At 39.3% G+C, this 22,421-nt stretch overlaps 1 protein-coding gene across 2 annotated transcripts in view; it reads right to left on the bottom strand.

Annotated features, from left to right (window-relative positions):
* The window catches only part of LOC128639092 (B-cell receptor CD22), a 256,771-nt gene that overhangs the window by 9,600 nt on the left and 224,750 nt on the right, over nt 1-22,421 (bottom strand). The window lies entirely within an intron of this gene.

The raw sequence follows: 22,421 nt of genomic DNA, 5'->3' as shown, positions 1-22,421 counted from the left end.
ATTCCAACAAACACTACATAGAAGCTTTCCTTACAACTAGGAGAGGGGTAAAACTAATATAAATAATTAAACTATTCAAGTTAAACACTTTCAGCTAGATTACGAGTTTTGAGCGCTATAGGGAAATTAATGACTGCCACAAAAGCGGCGGTATTTAACCTCCCTGTAGTGCTGCTATTACAGGTTTTGCAAAACCTGGCTTGTGCGGGCGATATGTTTGCGTTGAGCTCTATACCTCACCCAAATACAAGCAGTGTTTTGAAGTGCTCGTGCATGATTTCCCCATAGACATCAAAGGGGAGAGTCGGCTAAAAAAAAGTCTAACACCTGCGATCAAGGAAACAAAAGCTCTGTAACGCAGCCCCATTGATTGGTTTAAACCTAACACCCAAACATAAAAAACACGTCTAAACACCTCTAATCTGCTGCCCCTAACATCGCCGCCACCTACATACAGTTATTAACCCCTAATTTGTTGCCCCTAACATCGCCGCCACCTAAATAAAACTATTAACCCCTAATCTGCCACTCCCGATATCGCCGCCACCTACATTACAGTTATTAACCCCTAATCTGCCGTCCCTAATGTCGCCACCACTATACTAAAGTTATTAACCCCTAAACCTCTTGCCTCCCACATCACTAACACTAAATAAATATATTAACCCCTACACCTAACCCTAACTTAACCCTAACCCTAAGCATAAACCGAACGTAACCCTAAGCATAAACCGAACGTAACCCTAAGCCTAAGTCTAACCCTAACCCCCCTAACTTAAATATAATTAAAATAAATCTAAATTAAATTTACAATTATTACCTAAATAATCCCTATTTAAAACTAAATACTTACCTGTAAAAAAAAAACTAAGCTAGCTACAATATAACCAATATTTATATTGTATCTATCTTAGGTTTTATTTTTATTTCACAGGTGAGTTTGTATTTATTTTAACTAGGTAGACTAGTTAGTAAATAGTTATTAACTTTTTACTAGCTACATAGTTAAAATAAATACAAAGTTACCTGTAAAATAAATCCTAACCTGCCTTACACTAAAACCTAACATTACAATACAATAAATTAAATTAATAAAATACAATTATCTAAATTACAAAAAAAATAAACACTAAATTCCACAAAATAAAAAACAAAATTATCAAAAATAAAAATGAATTACCCCTAATCTAATAGCTCTATCAAAATAAAAAAGCCCAACTAAAATAAAAAAAAACTAGCCTACACTAAACTGCCAATGGCCCTTAAAAGGGCCTTTTGTGGGGCATTGCCCCAAAGATATCAGCTCTTTTACCTGTAAAAAAAAATGCAAACACCCCCAACAGTAAAACCCACCACCCAACCAACCAACCCCCCCAAATACAAGGCATATTAATTCCAACAAACACTACATAGAAACTTTCCTTACAACTAGGGGAGGGGTAAAACTAATATAAATAATTAAGCTATTCAAGTTAAACACTTTCAGCTAGATGAGTTTTGAGTGCTGTAGGGAAATTAACAACTGCCACAAAGCGGTGGTATTTAACCTCCCTATAGAGCTGCTGATACATGTTTTGCAAAACCCGGCTTGTGCAGGGGATATGTTTGCATTGAGCTCTATACCTCACCCAAATACAAGCAGTGGTTGGACGTGCTCGTGCATGATTTCCCCATAGACATCAAAGGGGAGAGTCGGCTAAAAAAAAGCCTAACACCTGTGATCATGGAAACAAAAGTTCCGTAACGCAGCCCCATTGATTGGTTTAAACCTAACACCCAAACATAAAAAACACGTCTAAACACCCCTAATCTGCTGCCCCTAACATCGCTGCCACCTACATACAGTTATTAACTTCTAATCTGTTGCCGCTAACATCGCCGGCACCTAAATAAAACTATTAACCCCTAATCTGCCGCTCCCGATATCGCCGCCACCTACATTACAGTTATTAACCCCTAATCTGCCGCCCCCAATGTTGCCACCACTATACTAAAGTTATTAACCCCTAAACCCCTGACCTCCCACATCACTAACACTAAATAAATATATTAACCCCTAAACCTAACCCTAACGTAACCCTAACACTAAGCATAACCCTAATGTAACCCTAAGCCTGTCTAACCCTAACCCCCCTAACTTAAATATAATTAAAATAAATCTAAATTAAACTTACAATTATTACCTAAATAATTCCTATTTAAATTTAAAACTAAATACTTACCTGTAAAATAAACCTAAGCTAGCTACAATATAACCAATAGTTATATTGTATCTATCTTAGGTTTTATTTTTATTTCACAGGTAAGTTTGTATTTTTTTTAACTAGGTAGACTAGTTAGTAAATAGTTATTAACTATTTACTAGCTACCTAGTTAAAATAAATACAAAGTTACCTGTAAAATAAATCCTAACCTGCCTTACACTAAAACCTAACATTACAATAAAATAAAATAAATTAAATTAATAAAATACAATTATCTAAATTACAAAAAAAAAACACTAAATTGCACAAAATAAAAAACAAAATTATCAAAAATAAAAATGAATTACCCCTAATCTAAAAAAGCCCACCCAAAATAAAAATAAAAAACCCTAGCCTACACTAAACTGCCAATGGCCCTTAAAAGGGCCTTTTGTGAGGCATTGCCACAAAGATATCAGCTCTTTTATCTGTAAAAAAAATACAAACACCCCCAACAGTAAAACCCACCACCCACACAACCAAACCCCCCACATAAAAACCTAAATAAAGCTAAGCTAACCATTGCCCTGAAAAGGGCATTTGGATGGGCATTGCCCTTAAAAGGCATTTAGCTCTTTTACATTGCCCAAAACCTAAGCTAAAAATAAAACCCACCCAATAAACCCTTAAAAAACTTAATACTAACCCCCGACGATCCACTTACAGTTTTCGAAGACTGGACATCCATCCTCATCCAAGCGGCAGAAGTCTTAATCGAAGCTGGCAGAAGTCTTTATCCAAGCGGTCAGAAGTCTTCATCCAGACGGCATCTTCTATCTTCATCAATCCGGCGTGGAGCGGGTCCATCTTCAAGACATTCGGAGCGGACCATCCTCTTCTTCAGATCGCTGCTGTAGAATGAAGTTTCACTTTAAGTGATGTCATCCAAGATGGTGTCCCTTACATTCTGATTGGCTAATAGAATTCTATCAGCCAATACAATTTAAAGGTGAAAAAATCCTATTGGCTGTTGCAATCAGCCAATAGGATTGAGCTTTCATCCTATTGGCAGATCCAATCAGCCAATAGGATTGAGCTTGCATTCTATTGGCTATTACAATCAGCCAATAGAATGCAAGCTCAATCCTATTGGCTGATAGGATTTTTTCACCTTTAATTCCTATTGGCTGATTTAATTCTATCAGCCAATCGGAATGTAAGGGACGCCATCTTGGTTGATGTCACTTAAAGTGAAACTTAATTCTACAGCAGCAATCGGAAGAAGAGGATGCTCCACGCCGGATGTCTTGAAGATGGACCGCTCCATGCCGAATGGTTGAATTAGATTAGGTGTTTTCATTTTTATTTTTGATAATTTTGTTTTTTATTTTGTCTAATTTAGTGTTTATTTTTTTAAATTTAGATAATTGTATTAATTTAATTTATTTTATTTTATTGTAATGTTAGGTTTTATTGTAAGGTAGGTTAGGTTTAATTTTACAGGTAAATTTGTATTTATTTTAACTAGGTAGTTACTATTTACTAACTAGTCTACCTAGTTAAAATAAATACAAACTTAACTGGGAAATAAAAATATAACCCAAGCAAGCAATAATATAACATGTTTTATTTTACAGGTAAGTATATATTTAGTTTTAAATAGGAATTATTTAGGTAATAATTTTAAGGTTTATTTAGATTTATTTTAATAATATTTAAGTTAGGGGGTGTTAGGGTTAGGGTTAGACTTAGGCTTAGGGTTACGTTAGGGTTAGGTTTAGGGGTTAATCTATTTATTTAGTGATGTGCAAGGACAGAGGTTTAGGGGTTAATAGTTTATTTTATTATATTTCATTGTGGGGGGCTTGTGGTTTAGTGGTTAATAGGCTTATTATTGCGGCGGTGTTGGCGGGCGGTAGAGTAAGGGTTAATAATATTTAAATAGTGTTTGTGATGTGGGAGAGTGGCAGTTTTGGGGTTAATAGGTTTATTATAGTGGCGACAATGTCGGGGAGCTGCAAAATAGGGGTTAATACATTTTTAAGTGTCGTCGATGTCTGGAGCAGCAGATTAGGGGTTAATATTTTTATTTTAGTATTTGTGATGCGGGAGAGCCTCGGTTTAGGAGTTAATAGGTCGTTTATGGGTGCTAGTGTACTTTTTAACACTTTAGTTATGAGTTTTATGGTACAGCTTTGTAACGTAAAACTCATAACTACTGACTTCAGATGGCGGTACGAATCTTGTCAGTATAGGCTGTACCGCTCACTTTTTGGCCTCACAGCAAAATTGTAATACCGGCGCTATGAAAGTCCCATTGAAAAAGGACTTTTTTAAAAGTGCGGTACTGACGTTGCGTGACTGCCAAAAAGACTTGTAATAGTGGCGTTAGGGAAAAAGCATCGTTATGAAGCATAACGCTGCTTTTTCACTCATAACGCCAAACTCGTAATCTAGCTGAAAGTTTTACACTAAAATGTGTATGAATTGAAACAAAAGCATCTGAACTCAAAGTAGCATTTTTAAGCTTTTTTTTCCATCCATTTGAAGAATCTGCATTAGAATTTTGGCTTCCTAAGGGTTTGTTTCCATTTAAATGGTCAGTAATCATACGGCTAGATTACGAGTCTTGCGTTATGAGTAAAAAAGCAGCGTTAAGCATCGCAAACACTAAAAATAAAATTATTAACCCCTAATCTGCTGCTCCCGACATCGCCGCCACTAGAATAAACATATTAACCCCTAAACAGCCACACTCCCGCCTCGCAAACACTAGTTAAATATTATTAAACCCTTATCTGCCGCCCCTAACATCGCCGCCACCTACCTACATTTATTAACCCCTGATCTGCCGCCCCCAACGTCGCCGCCACTATACTAAATTTATTAATCCCTAAATCTAAGTCTAGCCCTAACCCTAACACCCCCTAACTTAAATATAATTAAAATAAATCTAAATAAAACCTACTATTAATAACTAAATGAATCCTATTTAAAACTAAACACTTACCTGTAAAATAAACCCTAAGCTAGCTACAATATAACTAATAGTAACATTATATCTAGCTTATGGTTTAATTTTATTTTACAGTCAAGTTTTATATTTATTTTAACAAGGTAGAATATTTACTAAATAATTATTAATTATTTAATAACTACCTAGCTAAAATAAATACAAATTGACCTGTAAAATAAAACCTAACCTAAGTTACACTAACACCTAACACTACACTACAATTAAATAAATTCCCTAAATTAAATACAATTAACTAAATTCAATACAATTAGCTAAATTACAAAAAAACAAAAAACACTAAATTACAGAAAATAAAAAACAAATTACAAGATATTTAAACTAAATACACCTAATCTAATAGCCCTATCAAAATAAAAAAAGCCAAACCAAAATAAAAAAACCCTAGCCTAAACTAAACTACCAATAGCCCTTAAAAGGGCCTTTTGCGGAGCATCAGCCAATAGGATTTCTTCAACCTTAATTCCGATTGGCTCTTATGTCGGCTCTTCAAAACTGTAAGTGGATCTTCGGGGGTTAGTGTTAGGATGTTTTAAGGGTTTATTGGGTGGTTTTTATTTTTAAATTAGGGGTTTGGGCTGCAATAGAGCTAAATGCCCTTTTAAGGGCAATGCCCATCCAAATGCCCTTTTCACGGCAATGGGGAGCTTAGGTTTTTTTAGTTATGATTTAATTTGGGGGGTTGGTTGTGTGGGTGGTGTGTTTAACTGTTGGGGGGGTTGTTTGTATTTTTTTATAGGTAAAAGAGCTAATTTCTTTGGGGCAATGCCCCGCAAAAGGCCCTTTTAAGGGCTATTGGTAGTTTAGTTTAGGCTAGGTTTTTTTTTTATTTTGGTGGGGTCTTATTTTATTTTGATAGGGCTATTAGATTAGGTGTAATTAGTTTAAAGATCTTGTAATTTGTTTTTCATTTTCTGTAATTTAGTGTTTGTTTATTTTTGTAATTTAGTTATTTGTATTGAATTTAGTTAATTGTATTTAATTTAGGGAATTTATTTAATTGTAGGGTTAGGTTAGGTGTTAGTGTAAGACAGGTTAGGTTTTATTTTACAGGTCAATTTGTATTTTTTTTAGCTAGGTAGTTATTAAATAGTTAATAACTATTTAGTAGCTATTCTACATAGTTAAAATAAATACAAACTTGCCTGTTAAATAAAAATAAAACCTAAGCTAGATACAATGTAACTATTAGTTATATTGTAGCTAGCTTAGGGTTTATTTTACAGGTAAGCATTTAGTTTTAAATAGGAGTTATTTAGATATTAATAGTAGGTTTTATTTAGATTTAATTTAATTATATTTAAGTTAGGGGGTGTTAGGGTTAGACTTAGATTTAGGGGTTAATAAATATAGCATAGTGGCGGCGACGTTGGGTGCAGCAGATTAGGGGTTAATAAGTATACTGTAGGTGTCAGCGATGTCGGTGGTGGCAGATTAGAGGTTAATAAGTATACTGTAGGTGTCGGCGATGTTGGGGTTGGCAGATAAGGGGTTAATAAGTGTAAGATTATGGGTGTTTAGACTTAGAATTCATGTTAGGGTGTTAGGTGTAAACATAAAATGTGTTTCCTCATAGGAATCAATGGTGCTGCGTTACTGAGCTTTACGCTGCTTTTTTGAAGGTGTTAGACTTTTTCTCAGCCGGCTCTCCCCATTGATGTCTATGGGGAAATCGTGCACAAGCACGTACAACCAGCTCTCCACTGACTTAAGCAGTGCTGGTATTGGAGTGCGGTATGGAGCACAATTTTGCTCTACGCTCACTTCTTGTCTTTTAACTCCGGGTTTCTAAAAACCTGTATTACCAGCGCTGTAGGTAAGTGAGCGGTGACAATAACGTGCAAGTTAGTACCGCACCCATCATAACGCAAAACTCGTAATCTAGCTGATTGAAAATAATGTTGTATAATTCTGCACATAGTGCAGAATTATATAACATTATATTAGTGCTAGCTTTATAGAACCTAATATTGCCGGTGAACTTTTATTACAAAAGAGTGTTTTCCAGACCCGCTCTCTGTGCTCTACTGTGCGGGTCTGTTTTTTTCACTTAGCCCATCTGGCCAGTTGTCTAGTCACAGCCCGGCCCGATCGCGCTATTACACTCAGTGCAGCTCGCTCCTGCTGTGTCTGACAGTGGAAGCGAGCTGCACTGAGTGTAATGGCATAATGGCGCTATCTGGCCGGGCTGTGAATAGACAGCTGGCCAGATGGGCTTAGTGAAAAAAACAGACCCGCTCAGTGGAGCGGGTCTGGAAAACACTCTTTTTTTAATTAAATTTCACCGGCAATATTAGGTTCCATAAAGCTAGCACTAATATAATGTTATATAATTCTGCACTATGTGCAGAATTATATAACATTATTTTCTAGGTTTACTGGCCCTTTAATCATTTCAAGTGGAGCCGTAAGCTACTGAAGTTGTGAAAAACTAAAAGTAGTTTATGACTCCATTAATGTTTCCATAGAAATATTTTGTGCAATGCATGTAATTGCTCTTTTTATGTATGTGTAAGTTAACATTCTGCTAACGCTTCCAGGTGATGTCTGATTAGTCAAAAAATGCACCATAACAAGTCTGTTGATATGGTAACCCAACCTTACACTTTAAAAATTACGTTTAGTGCCTGCACTCCTTACTAGTCAGCTCAGACTTTTTTGGACTAAGTTGTTTGCATATAATCATGGCTTTTAAATATACTAAATAACATTAATTACAACATATATGTGGTTCTATATTATACATTCATTTTCATGTAAAGATATGTAGTATATGTTTGTTTTTTGTTTTAAAAACCCCCCAACAAAAACAAACATATGAGATGCCTTTATCATAACATTTTAGATTTTTTCCCCCATAAATATTTGTTTTTGGGCCAAGCTGCCAGTGAAATATCCCTTCATCTGAACATATGGCTTATGATACAATTTTCTCAAGCATGTTCCTCCTTTAAAAACCACTTAAAGGGACACTGAACCCAATTTTTTTCTTTCATGATTCAGATAGAGCATGCAATTTTAAGCAACTTTCTAATTTACTCCTATTATAAATTTTTTTTTCATTTTCTTGCTTTCTTTATTTAAAAAGCAGGAATGTGATGCATAGGAGCCGGCCCATTTTTGGTTGAGAACCTGGGTTATGCTTGCTTATTGGTGGATAGATTTAAGCCTCCAATAAGCACGAGCTATCCATGGTGCTGAACCCAAAATGGTTTGGCTGCTAAGATTTATATTCCTGCTTTTAAAATAAAGATAGCAAGAGAACGAAGAAAAATTGATAATAGGAGTAATTAGAAAAAATATGGGTTTAGTGACCCTTTAAGTATACATATGTATTTATGTCTTTAAATGTGTATGTCTGTAAATACATATATAAACATATAAATACATATGTACACATATATACATATGTTTATACATACATATACATATTATACATATTTGGAATGTGAAATATTCACAGTAAATACACAGTATAACACTTTATTAAATATTATTGCATACATATGTTTTTACATGTTTTCCTCTACTTGACTGCAAAGGGCTCCAATGCACATATATATATATATATATATATATATATATATATATATATATATATATATATATATATATATATATATATTATATATATATATATATATATATATATATCTTTATAGGTATACATATGCATTTATGTGTTTATATATGTATATACTGTATGTCTGTAAACACATTTGTACACACACACACACAAATATATATACTGTATATATATATAAATATATATATATAAAATAAGCAGGATGAGACTGATATACTACAGGGAAGTTCAACTCTGTGAAAAAGCATTACTGGGCTAAAAAGCTTCACACAGGTGGTGAATCACCATAGAACAGGCTAACAATGGTTTTGAGCCAGTTGTTCCGTCCTGTGAATGCAATTGTCTCTGTATGTATTTAGTCTTCCTATGGGAAAAAGGGGCAATCAGACGTGGACTCCTTGCTCAGTGTGCTTAGAGGAATATGGCTACACCTCACTGACGAGGCCCAATGAAGGCCGAAACGATCATCTGGGGTTGCTGTGTTCCTTGTTCAGAGAAGAATTGCCTGGTATTTCACTGACCGTAATAGGCGGGATCAGCAACGCTTTTCAAGTTGTACTCTGTGAAAAGCGTTGCTGGGCTTAAAAGCTGCACCCAGGTGATAAATCACCATAGAACAGGCTAACAATGGTTTTGAGCCAGTTGTTTGTTCCTGTGAGTGCACTTCTCTCTGTATGTATATATTTATCTATATGTACATACATATCCATCTTTAGACATGTATATGTAAGTATCTCTATGTTAAAGCCCTTTGCATGTTTTTTTCTTATACCTGAGACCTCATATCCTTGAGCCCTTAGAACATTTTTATGCCATTTTAACCTCTTAAGGACTGGGCATTTCCAACTACAACTTCCCAAAATACCAGTGCATGTTTAGCATTTTTGCAATCACTCCATTTAAAAAGAAATAGAGCCTTGTTTTTTTCTTTCGTTTACCTATCAAAACGATATATACTTTTTTTAGTAGACAACCCAGAGTATTGATCTATGCCCATTTTTGTATATTTCTTGCCACTATTTCATCTTCAAATGCGATCAAATAAAAAAAATTGCTAACTTTTTCACAAACTTTAGGTTTCTCACTGAAACTATTTACATACAGCTTGTGCAATTATGGCAAAATTGGTTGTAAAAGCTTCTCTGGTATCCCCTTTATTCAGAAATAGCAGACATATATGACTTTGCCATTGCTTTTTGGTAATAAAGGCAACTAATTGCATCTGCATACCCCATGTATTATTCCCAGCAGTGAAGGTGTTAATCGGGTAGCTTGTAAGGTTAATTTTAGCTTTAGTGTAGAGATTACCCTCCCATGTCCCACCCCCTGATCCCTACCTGATCCCTCCCAAACAACTCTCTTCCCTCACTCACCCCCACAGGTCACCCCCATTTTAAGTACTGGCAGACAGTCTGCCAGCATGCAGTTTTAGACTTTTTATTATTAATATTATTATTATTATTTTCAGTGTATGATGGTGTATGACCTTTACCCTCCCACCTCCCTGAGCTCTCTAACCCTCCCTCTTCTAGCTAGTTTCCGTCATCTTAGGTACTGGCATGCAGAAAGAGCACAATCTCACCATTGTTAGTGAGATCATGCCCAGGACAGCATGGTCATACAGGGTTACAGCCCTGGTCCTTAAGGGCTTAACGACCAGTGCCGTACAGGGTTAGGCGCTGGTCATTAAGGGGTTAAAATCATTTTTATTAGTCTTATTATGAGTATAACTGTACCTTTAAATATAATTTTGATGTGTTTTGAAAAAAAATGTAGTCACGGGTAACAACTAACTAGAGCTCGAAAGTTGTCCTATCCCCGATGCACAGTAAATTCAATTGCGCTCAAGCGAATGCATTTAATTTCAACTCGTAACACGCACACTACTTCTTATGCACAAAGAGCCGCTATAAACTCTAATCTAGCCCTATACGTCAAAAGCTTTCTAACATCTCTCTAATGTAATACATTTTGGCCTCACAAGATTTATTAATACACGTAAAGAACATAACTAAAAATAACACATTGAAACTTGAAAAATCATAATACTGATTCTGATTATAAAATAATGCTCAGATTTAAAATAGTGCGACTCTACTAAAGGGTCTCATAAGACAACCATAAAGGGACATGAAAGGTTTATGCTTTAGATACAGCATACAATTTTAAGAAACTTTTCTATTTACTGCTGTGATCACATTGACTTCATTCTCATAGTAGGCTAATATACTTAAGCAGACTCAGAAGCAGCAATATGCTACAGGGAGCCGGCTGGTGATTGATAACTTGTCATTGGATCACCAGATGTATCCCCCTAGCTTCCAGTAGTGCTTATCTGCTCTATGGTTGACTTTAACTATGTGTTTAACCTATTTGTGAGTGTTAAAACACAGTTATAGGCAACTCTTTCAATGTTTGCATACGAAGAGAGAATCACTCTACCAGGAACGAACAGCAGCTCATCAGCTAGTTCTATGGCAATTTAACACCCAGGAGCAGCCTCTTTTAGACCAGTGTGCTTTTCACAGAGGAAGACTTTCCTGAAGTATATCAGTCTGATCCCGCCAAGTTAAATCAGTCCAACTCCGAAATACCAGATATTTCTCCTCTGAATAAGGAACATGACAACCCCAGATGATCGTTTTGGCCTCCTATGGGCCTTGTCAATGATGTGCAGCCACATTCCTGGGCAAGGAGTCCACGTCTGGTTTCCCCCATCACCCTTAGGGAGACCTCCCCAGGGTCATATTAATTTGCATACAAACTCTTTCAATATTATTTCTATTTTATGAACTGAAACATTATTGTGTGCCCTTAATTAAAATATAATTTTAAGAAGTGTTTTTTAATGTTACCCACTAAAATCATGTCTTTTCTAGCACAGAATAGCAAAAAGTTGACAAGAATGCACAAATAATAGTAATAATAATGTTGTGTCATTTTACATTGTACCCAGAAAACAGTGTGCAATCCATTTCTTTTAATATGTTTGTGAAGACTTTAATAGAAACCAAAAAACGCAAATTTACACCAGGATTTCATTGAACATGTAAACAGGTTAATGACTGGACTAGTTTCCAATGAGGTGGTAAAGAGTAAAAACTGGTAATAAAAAACATTTATCTCCATTTAAATGGACAGTCTAGTCCAAAATAAACTTTCATGATTCAGATAGAGAATATCATTTTAAACAATTTTCCAATTTACTTTATCACCAATTTTGCTTTGGTCTATTGTTATTCTTAGTTAAAAGCTAAACCTAGGAGGTTCATATGCTAATTTCTAAGCCCTTGAAGGCTGCCTTTTCTCTCAAGGCATTTTGACAGTTTTTCACCACTAGAGAGTGTTAGTTCATGTGTATCATATAGATAACACTGTGCGTATGCACGTGGAGTTCAGGTGAGCCAGCTCTGATTGGCTAAAATGGATGTCTGTCAAAAGCACTGAAATAAGGGGGCAGTTTGCAGAGGCTTAGATACAAGATAATCACAGAGGTAAAAAGTGTATTTATATAAATGTGTTGGTTATGCAAAACTAGGGAATGGGTAATAAAGGGATTATCTATCTTTTTAAACAATACAAATTCTGGTATAGACTGTCCCTTTAAGGGCTTGTTTCCATTGAAGTGGTAAATTGTGGAAACCAGCGATAAAATCATTTATCTCCATTACCTTCTATAGAGATTTTTTATGTTACCACCAGTTTCCACAGTTTACCACCTAATTGGAGACTAGGCTTATTGAGGTTTTTTATGTTACCACCAGTTTCCACAGTTTACCACCTAATTAGAGACTAGGCTTATTGAGGTTTTTTATGTTACCACCAGTTTCTACACCTTACAACCTCAATGGAAACTAGGCCACTGTCGGAAGCTGTCGATAAAGAGTTCATTTTTATTGAGGTGGTAAAGTTTGGAAACTGGTGATTAAAACATTTATCTCCATTAAAGTCTATGGAGAATTTTTATGCTACCACTAGTTTCCAAACTTTACCACCTAAATGAAAACTATTTCTCAGACATCACGGCTTGCTCAACTTAGGCAAATGCCTCTATTTAACAAAGTCTGCCGGACCTGATCCGACAGTGCGGATCAGGTCCGCCAGACCTCGCTGAATGCAGAGAGCAATACGCTCTCCGTATTCAGCATTGCACCAGCAGCTCACAAGAGCTGCTGGTGCAACGCCGCCCCATGCAGACTTGCGGCCAATGGGCCGCCAGCAGGGAGGTGTCAATCAACCCGATCGTATTCGATCGGTTTGATTTCCGCCGATGTCTGTCCGCCTGCTCGGAGCAGGCGGACAGGTTATGGAGCAGCGGTCTTTGTGACCGCTGCTTCATAACTGCTGTTTCTGGCGAGTCTGAAGGCTCGCCAGAAACACGTGCCCAGAAGCTCACTACGGAGCTTGTTAAATGGGCGCTCTAGTTTACATTGAGGTGGTAATGTTTGGAAACTAGTGATAGCATAAAAAATCTCCATAGCCTTTTATTGAGATAAATGTTTTTACCACCAGTTTCCACAATTTACCACCTCAATGGAAACTAGGCCTAAGTGTAAAAGAGACAAAGGGCTCGCTTCCATTGAGTTGTTAAAAATGGAGCTGTAAGCTACCGAAGTGACCGACTGCTAAAAGTAGATTATGGCTCCATTTTAGTACCGGTTTCCATTGAAATATTCTGTGCATTGCGTGCAGTCACTTATTTGGTGTCGGTGTAAGTTAACATTGTGTTAACGCTTCCATCCGATATCAGATTTCATGAAAATCAGTTAGTTGCTATGGTAACCCAACATTACACTTTCAAATTTACGTCTAGTTTAAATTTTGTAGATATGTGCTTGCAATATTTTTATATTTAAATACATACTGATAACTATTCCTATAAATGGGACAACAATAAATATTACATTTTTTTATACATTGAAACACTTGCATTATTTGCGTTTAAAATTTCAATGGGAAATAGGTCTCAAAAAGCTATTTTTTTTCTCTTTTATACCTAGTTGAGCTGGGTGTAATTTTTATCGACAGCCTCCAACAGTGTAATAACGGTTTGTGTTTTCATTGGAAATCTGTAAGAAGTTATCACTTAATGGCTTTTAACACTTTCTATGGGACAAATTAATATTTTCGGTAGCTGAACCCTGGTTGCCGATATTGAGGTATAACGCGCCATTGAAAGCAGTCGATAAACGAAATTGCTTCTGACAACATATTTATCGATTTGCGACCTCTCGCAAACCTAATTGCGGCTCAATGGAAGCGAGCCCAAAACAATTTTTTTGAGGCTTAGTTCCCTTTGAGATATTAAAGTTTTTTACTTCATAAAAATATTGTTATATGTAATATTAAGTGCTGGCCCAGTATAAGACTAATTATGTTCTTTATTAAATATTAATATGTATTTACATAAAAAAAATAAAGTCAAGCACAGAATTCCAAATTCTAACTAGGTCTATGCCTAGGGCAGCACTTAATATTACATTTATCAATACATTAAAAAATATAATAAACTAATATTTTTCTTTCCTTAAATAAAACTATTTTTTTCATAAATTCAATGTATCTTTGTTTTGTGATCTACATATTAAAAGCTTGTGATTGAAAATAGCGCAGTGTGTGCCTGATATATGCAGGCCCTTAAAGGGACACTGAACCTACATTTTTTCTTTCGTGATTCAGATAGAGCATAATGTTTTAAGCAACTTTCTAATTTACTCCTATTATCACATTTTCTTTATTCTCTTGGTATCTTTATTTGAAAAGCAAGAATGCCGGCCCATTTTTGGTGAATAACCTGGGTTGTCCTTGCTGATTGGTGGATAAATTCATCCACCAATCAAAAAGTGCTGTCCACAGTAGTGAACCAAGAAAAAAAGCTTAGATGCCTTCTTTTTCAAATAATGATAGCAAGAGAACGAAGAAAAATTGATAATAGGAGTAAATTAGAAAGTTGCTAAAAGGGTCACTGAACCCAATTTTTTTTCTATCGTGATTCAGATAGAGTATGCAATTTTAAGCAACTTTCTAATGTACTCCTATTATCAAATTATTTTCATTCTCTTGGTATCTTTGTTTGAAATGCAAGATTGTAAGTTTAGATGCCGGACCATTTTTGGTGAACACACTGTGTAAATTCATCTACCAAAAAACAAGTGCTTTCCATGGGCTGAACCAAAAAAATAGCTTAGATGCTTTCTTTTTCAAATTAAGAAAGTAAGAGAACGAAGAAAAATTTATAATAGGAAAAAATTGATAATAGGAGTAAATTAGAAAGTTGTTTAAAATTGCATGCTCTATCTGAATCATGAAAGAAACAAAATTGGGTTCAGTGTCCCTTTAAGTGGTTTTTAAAGGAGGAACATGCCTGAGAAAATTGTATCATAAGCCATATGTTCAGATGAAGGGATATTTCACTGGCAGCTTGGCCCAAAAACAAATATTTAGGGGGGAAAATATCAAAAATGTTATGTTCAGTGTCCCTTTAAATATTTGCACTTCCGCAAGCGAGATACTCATGATTGATTTTCTTTTAACATGCAGGTTAATGTGTGCACGTACTACAAGTTGAAAGTAATAAGAACGCGACTTTGCGATCGCATCCTTACACTCAAAAGGGCACAGCGTGCAATTGCGATTGCATAATCACATTTGCCCATAGACTTTAATGGAGCCTTGTTTTTCATGCTGAAAAACTGACAGCCACAGCTTAAGCAACCCTGATTGCAACAACACATTAATATATATGTATGAATGTGTACATATATAGGCCTAGATTTGGAGTTCGGCGGTAGCCGTCAAAACCAGCGTTAGAGGCTCCTAACGCTGGTTTTGGCCGCCCGCTGGTATTTGGAGTCAGTGATTAAAGGGTCTAACGCTCACTTTTCAGCCGCGACTTTTCCATACCGCAGATCCCCCTACGCCATTTGCGTATCCTATCTTTTCAATGGGATCTTTCTAACGCTGGTATTTAGAGTCGTTTCTGAAGTGAGCGTTAGAGCTCTAACGACAAAATTCCAGCCGCCTGAAAATAGCAGGAGTTAAGAGCTTTCTGGCTAACGCCGGTTCATAAAGCTCTTAACTACTGTACCCTAAAGTACACTAACACCCATAAACTACCTATGTACCCCTAAACCGAGCTCCCCCCACATCGCCGCCACTCGATTAAAATTTTTAACCCCTAATCTGCCGTCCGCCACCTACGTTATACTTATGTACCCCTAATCTGCTGCCCCTAACCCCGCCGACCCCTGTATTACATTTATTAACCCCTAACCTGCCCCCCACAACGTCGCCGCCAGCTACTTAAAATAATTAACCCCTAATCTTCCGACCGCAAAGCGCCGCCACCTACGTTATCCCTATGTACCCCTAATCTGCTACCCCTAACACCGCCGACCCCTATATTATATTTATTAACCCCTAATCTGCCCCCCTGATCGGAACAGCCAATAGAATGCGAGCTCAATCTGATTGGCTGATTGGATCAGCCAATCGGATTGAACTTGATTCTGATTGGCTGATTCCATCAGCCAATCAGAAAATTCCTACCTTAATTCCGATTGGCTGATAGAATCCTATCAGCCAATCGGAATTCGAGGGACGCCATCTTGGATGACGTCCCTTAAAGGAACCGTCATTCGTCGGGAGACAACGGAAGAAGAGGATGGATCCGCGTCGCCTGCTTCAAGATGGACCCGCTCCGCACCGGATGGAAGAAGATTGAAGATGCCGCTTGGAGAAGATGTTTGCCGGTCCGGATGTCCTCTTCTTGCCGGATAGGAGGAAGACTTTGGAGCCTCTTCTGGACCTCTTCATCACCGGATGATGGATCGCCAACCCCCGCTTGGGTTGGATGAAGATGTTGGAGCCAGGACGGATCGGTGAACCTGGTATGGTGAAGACAAGGTAGGAAGATCTTCAGGGGCTTAGTGTTAGGTTTATTTAAGGGGGGTTTGGGTTAGATTAGGGGTATGTGGGTGGTGGGTTGTAATGTTGGGGGGGGTATGGTATGTTTTTTTTTACAGGCAAAAGAGCTGAAATCCTTGGGGCATGCCCCGCAAAGGGCCCTGTTCAGGGCTGGTAAGGTAAAAGAGCTTGTAACTGTTTTAATTTAGAATAGGGTAGGGAATTTTTTATTTTGGGGGGCTTTGTTATTTTATTAGGGGGCTTAGAGTAGGTGTAATTAGTTTAAAATTGTTGTAATATATTTCTTATGTTTGTAAATATTTTATTATTTTTTGTAACTTAGTTCTTTTTTATTTTTTGTACTTTAGCTAGTTTATTTAATTGTATTTATTTGTAGGAATTGTGTTTAATTAATTTATTGATAGTGTAGTGTTAGGTTAATTGTAGGTAATTGTAGGTAGTTTATTTAATTAATTTATTGATAGGGTAGTGTTAGGTTTAATTATATCTTAGGTTAGGATTTATTTTACAGGTAAATTTGTTATTATTTTAACTAGGTAACTATTAAATAGTTCTTAACTATTTAATAGCTATTGTACCTGGTTAAAATAATTAAAAAATTGCCTGTAAAATAAATATTAATCCTAAAATAGCTACAATATAATTATAATTTATATTGTAGCTATATTAGGATTTATTTTACAGGTAAGTATTTAGCTTTAAATAGGAATAAGTTATTTAATAAGAGTTAATTAATTTCGTTAGATGTAAATTATATTTAAGTTAGGGGGGTGTTAGTGTTAGGGTTAGACTTAGCTTTAGGGGTTAATCAATTTATTAGAATAGCGGTGAGCTCCGGTCGTCAGATTAGGGGTTAATAATTGAAGGTAGGTGTCGGCGATGTTAGGGAGGGCAGATTAGGGGTTAATACTATTTATGATAGGGTTAGTGAGGCGGATTAGGGGTTAATAACTTTATTATAGTAGCGCTCAGGTCCGCTCGGCAGATTAGGGGTTAATAAGTGTAGGCAGGTGGAGGCGACGTTGAGGGGGGCAGATTAGGGGTTAATAAATATAATATAGGGGTCGGCGATGTTAGGGCAGCAGATTAGGGGTACATAGGGATAACGTAGGTTGCGGCGGTTTACGGAGCGGCAGATTAGGGGTTAAAAAAAATATGCAGGGGTCAGCGATAGCGGGGGCGGCAGAATAGGGGTTAATAAGTGTACGCTTATGGGTGTTTAGACTCGGGGTACATGTTAGAGTGTTAGGTGCAGACGTAGGAAGTGTTTCCCCATAGGAAACAATGGGGCTGCGTTAGGAGCTGAACGCTGCTTTTTTGCAGGTGTTAGGTTTTTTTTCAGCTCAAACAGCCCCATTGTTTCCTATGGGAGAATCGTGCACGAGCACGTTTTTGAGGCCGGCCGCGTCCGTAAGCAACTCTGGTATCGAGAGTTGCATTTGCGGTAAAAATGCTCTACGCTCCTTTTTTGGAGCCTAACGCAGCATTTGTTTAAACTCTCGATACCAGAGTTAAATTTATGGTGCGGCCAGAAAAAAGCCCGCGGAGCGTTAACTGCCCTTCTACCGCCAAACTCCAAATCTAGGCCATAGATATTTATGTGTTTATTTGTGTATATATGTTTTGAAATATTTATACACATATAAATAAATAAATAAATAAATAAATAAATAAATAAATAAATATGTATACATTCAAACACATATACTGTATATTGACCCCCTAATTAGGGACTACGTTATTCCCAAATAATAGACAAACACCATCTCTTGTGGTAAAAAGCCTGCAGCTTGATTTATTAATAACATAACTTAATATTACGTAACATATAAATAAAACAGATAAATATCCCCCATAATAGAGTTAACACTAACAACCCACGGGGCATAGCAGGAGGTACCCCAACAGAACTCCACAACCACCAAAGGCAAGCCCCCCCGCCAAGCTGGGACAAGGATCTTACATCTCCACAGCCATAATTTCATGGGAGGGAGCTTTTTCTCTGCCTCAACAGGGCAACATGCCCTACCTATTGCCTTAAGGCTAATATCTCTCCCTTGTCCCCCTTGATCGGTCTTAGACCGACACAGCCACATATGAAGTTCCCGCCCTTGAATCCACACATCACCTCGCTGTAACCCCCCATCTCTCTTAGTCGCCCCCACCACCTCTGACACTCAAAATGCTGCAAAAAACGCTATAGTACCACCTCATACCTATTGGAACACACAGAGGCCAAAGCACATACCACCCTTTGTAATAACGAGAACACAACCGGTCTCCTGGAGTGTGTGACAATTCCCTCCCTACACAAACACCTGGCTGCCATCCGCACCACAAAGGTTTTTGTCACATCCTCCCAGCCCAGGCATTGGCATAAGAAAGCAATCCCTGACAGCCTGCGTTTCACCATAGCCCTCGACACCCTAGTCTTTTCCCATTCCGCCATCCATTTTAATAGTACTGTCAGCCAACTCTGGGACGTGAGGGCCCCCCCAGCCCCTTTTACCACTGAACACCATTCTCTCCATACCTGGAAATAAGCTTTCCATGTAGACCCAGCCAAAGCAAAACGTACCACCTTCCACAAGTCCCCTGGGCACTGCGTCCCCTCCTTCTCCGCCAATGGGGCCAGCTCCTGGATCTGTCCCACTGGAAATGGGAAAGAGAGTCAGCAATCCCATTCAACTTACCCAGCACATGCACAGCTTTGAAGAGCACACTACATCTCAGGCACTCCAGCACAAACAAATGAAGGAGGACCACCACCGGGGGGGATGATGCCAACAAAGAATTAATCGCCGACACCACCCCCATATTATTCCGAGTGGAACAGAACCTTCCTGTCCCGCAGAGAAACCGACCAGCAACAGAAACAACTCTAAGAATACTAAATTCTTAGTCAGGCCGCCCACGTACCACCTCTGCGGACGTGCATCAGCGCACCACTTACCCCCCAGATAGGCTCCAAAGCCATGGGCCCCCAAAGCATCTGTGAACAAATGAACATCCAGGTCCTGCCAACCCACTTGCTGGATCAAGGACCTCCCATTAAACTCCTCCAAAAAACTCAGCCAAACCATCAGGTCCTCCTTCAACACCTTTGTATATGATGGAAAGCATCCTTCAATCTGACCGTAGACAGGGATAACCTTCTACAAAATATCTTCCACACCAGGATGATCCTGCAAGCAAAATTTAGCTTGCCCAACAAAGATTGCATTTCCCTCAACTTTAGCTTTCTCCACCCCAATGCCCGCCATAGAACCCCACACAAGTCAACCACCTTGTCCTGAGGAAGACTACATTCCATGCTGACAGAATCAATGTGTATTCCCAAGAAACTCAGTGCAACACAAGGCCCTTCTGATTTGTCACCCGCAACCGGAATACCGAAATTATCCTTGCTACCCCTTCAAAAGCATTGATCAAGAGCTGGCAATCTCCATTTCCAGGAGGGCCCACAAACAAGAAATTGTCCAAATAATGGACCACGAACTCCATCCTGAGACCTGTTTGATGACCCATTCCATGAAACAGCTGTATTTTTTAAAATGGGAACATGAAATGGAGCAGCCCACGGGTAATCACAAATCAACAAAAAAATTCCAGTCAAATGAGCAACCCAACAGATGGTGACAAGACGGGTGGACCAGAAGCAGCCAAAATGCTGCTTCGATGTCCACCTTCGTTAGGAGGGCCCCCGGCCCACCTGCTGAACCAATGCAACAGCATCATCAAACGATGCGTATTTAACCTCCGCCAGGTCAGGATCAATACCATCATTCACCGACGACACCATCGGGTACGACAGGTGGTGGATCATTCAAAACTGACCCTTCGCCTTCTTAGGGACTACCCCAAGAGGTGATAGCCTCAGGTTAGGCAACAGACAAGCCATAAAGGGGCCAGCCATGCGCCCAAAGGCCACCTCCTTCCCCAATTTTTCCCGGACCACTCCCAGAAATTCCTTGGTGGAATTCAAGTTTCCCGACACCCTACCCCCTCTCTTGAAAGGGAATGGTGAATCCTGAGCTAAAACCCGTGAGGAGCAGCTCGGCATCTCCCCACTTTCCCCTAACCCTAGTGTACCTCCTTAGCCATGGGAATCATCTTTCTGATGTCCACCGGGGTCCGGGCCCTGAACACCCACTTCCCCAGGTCTACACCCGACTTTCCCTTTTCGGAAGCATTTGGCATAAGGGTGAACTCCCCCACATCCTGAGCACTCGTGCTTATTGCATGACGCCCCAAACCGACACTGCCTGTCATTAAACTGGAAACACAGGTCTTTTTGGAGGGCCACTGCTGAACCACTCCCGGCTGTTCCCGTGGAGCCTCCCCCCCGAATGAAAGGACTGCCCACTGTGCAAAGGAGTCATTATCTCCAGCAAAATCCCCATGTCCCTATAGTCCAACCTCATCTCAGGGTGAACTGCAATCCACTGACAAAACTGTTTGTCATATCTCCACCATGCCATAATCCCATATGTATGGTAGGCCGAGGAGACCTTGTCCAAGTAGCAGAAAAGGGATGATCCCTGCTCAGGAAACTTCTGCGTGATCACGCTCGCCAAAATACAGAAGGCCCTAGACCAGTTAGCTAAAGTCTTTGGTATCTTCCAATACCGCTTCTTCCGTTCTTCCTCCTCCTTCTTTCCCTGTTCCCCTTTGGGTCCTCCTTAACTTCTACAAACAGATCCAAGGGAAGAAGGGAAAACAGCTCTAGGAATTCCCTCTTCCATATCCTCTCCTTAGCCTCGGATGCCAAGTGTAACCCCAAGGGGCCTATGGAAAATAAAAACGGCCTATGCAGCGCTTCCTCTGATACTTTTAGTGTCACCGTCCCTGAGCTCGCGTCTGCTGCCACTCCAGCCACTCCCACAATCGCCAAACCGCTAGGCTCTTGTACCGCCCCTGCAACTGTGCTCACTACCGGACCCGGCCCAGATGCTGCTGCCCCCCCCGGGGGCTGGCCCCTGGGCCACCCGCACCTTATGTGCTTGTTTCCCATGCTCCCGCTGGGCTCCCTTGCTCGCTAGTCCCACAAGACAGCTCCACCCTCACAATTAACTCCTTCAAACCCTTCAACAACACACTCTGAACCTCATTCACACTCCCACTCTGAACCCGTACCTCTTGGCACCTCTGCTGGAGTCCTATGCGCCGTCCTAGCTCCCGAATCCCTTGTAGTCCAGCTCTACCCGACCTTCTCCGTTTTCTCACCGGCAATTCCCGCCTTCTTTCCAGGGACCACCTCCTGGATCTCGACTCCCTCCTTTCGCCACGCTGTCCTCTGGCCGTCTGCTTGATTTCTTGCCCAGGTGGGTGACACCCTACCATCCCAGCCCGGTCTGCTCCTGATAGGTGAGTGGGACCACCTCTGGCTGGCCTCCCGCCATCAAAGTCACTAGGGATTTCCTCTATGATGAGTGAATCCCCATCCCTCTGCCAGATCCATCCTGCAGCTTCCCTCTGGGGTAGAAGTCAGTGGCACTACAGGACCAGCCGTCGTCGCCTCCTCAGATGCCGCCTCCGTCGCTGCTCCCGCTTGCGTGTCACAACACCCACGTGACTGCTGTCTTCCTCCCGATCCTCCGGCTCTTGATCTTGAAGTGCTCTCCTCTGCGGGCTGCACCTCCTCCCAGCCGGCCGTCCTCTGCTCCCTCTCCTGCAGGATCCAGATGCGCTC

The sequence above is a fragment of the Bombina bombina genome, chromosome 8, assembly GCF_027579735.1.
Source record: "Bombina bombina isolate aBomBom1 chromosome 8, aBomBom1.pri, whole genome shotgun sequence".
NCBI classification, from domain to species: domain Eukaryota; kingdom Metazoa; phylum Chordata; class Amphibia; order Anura; family Bombinatoridae; genus Bombina; species Bombina bombina.
The sequence above is the reverse complement of the archived record's forward strand: the minus strand, read 5'-3'. Positions and strand labels throughout refer to the sequence as shown.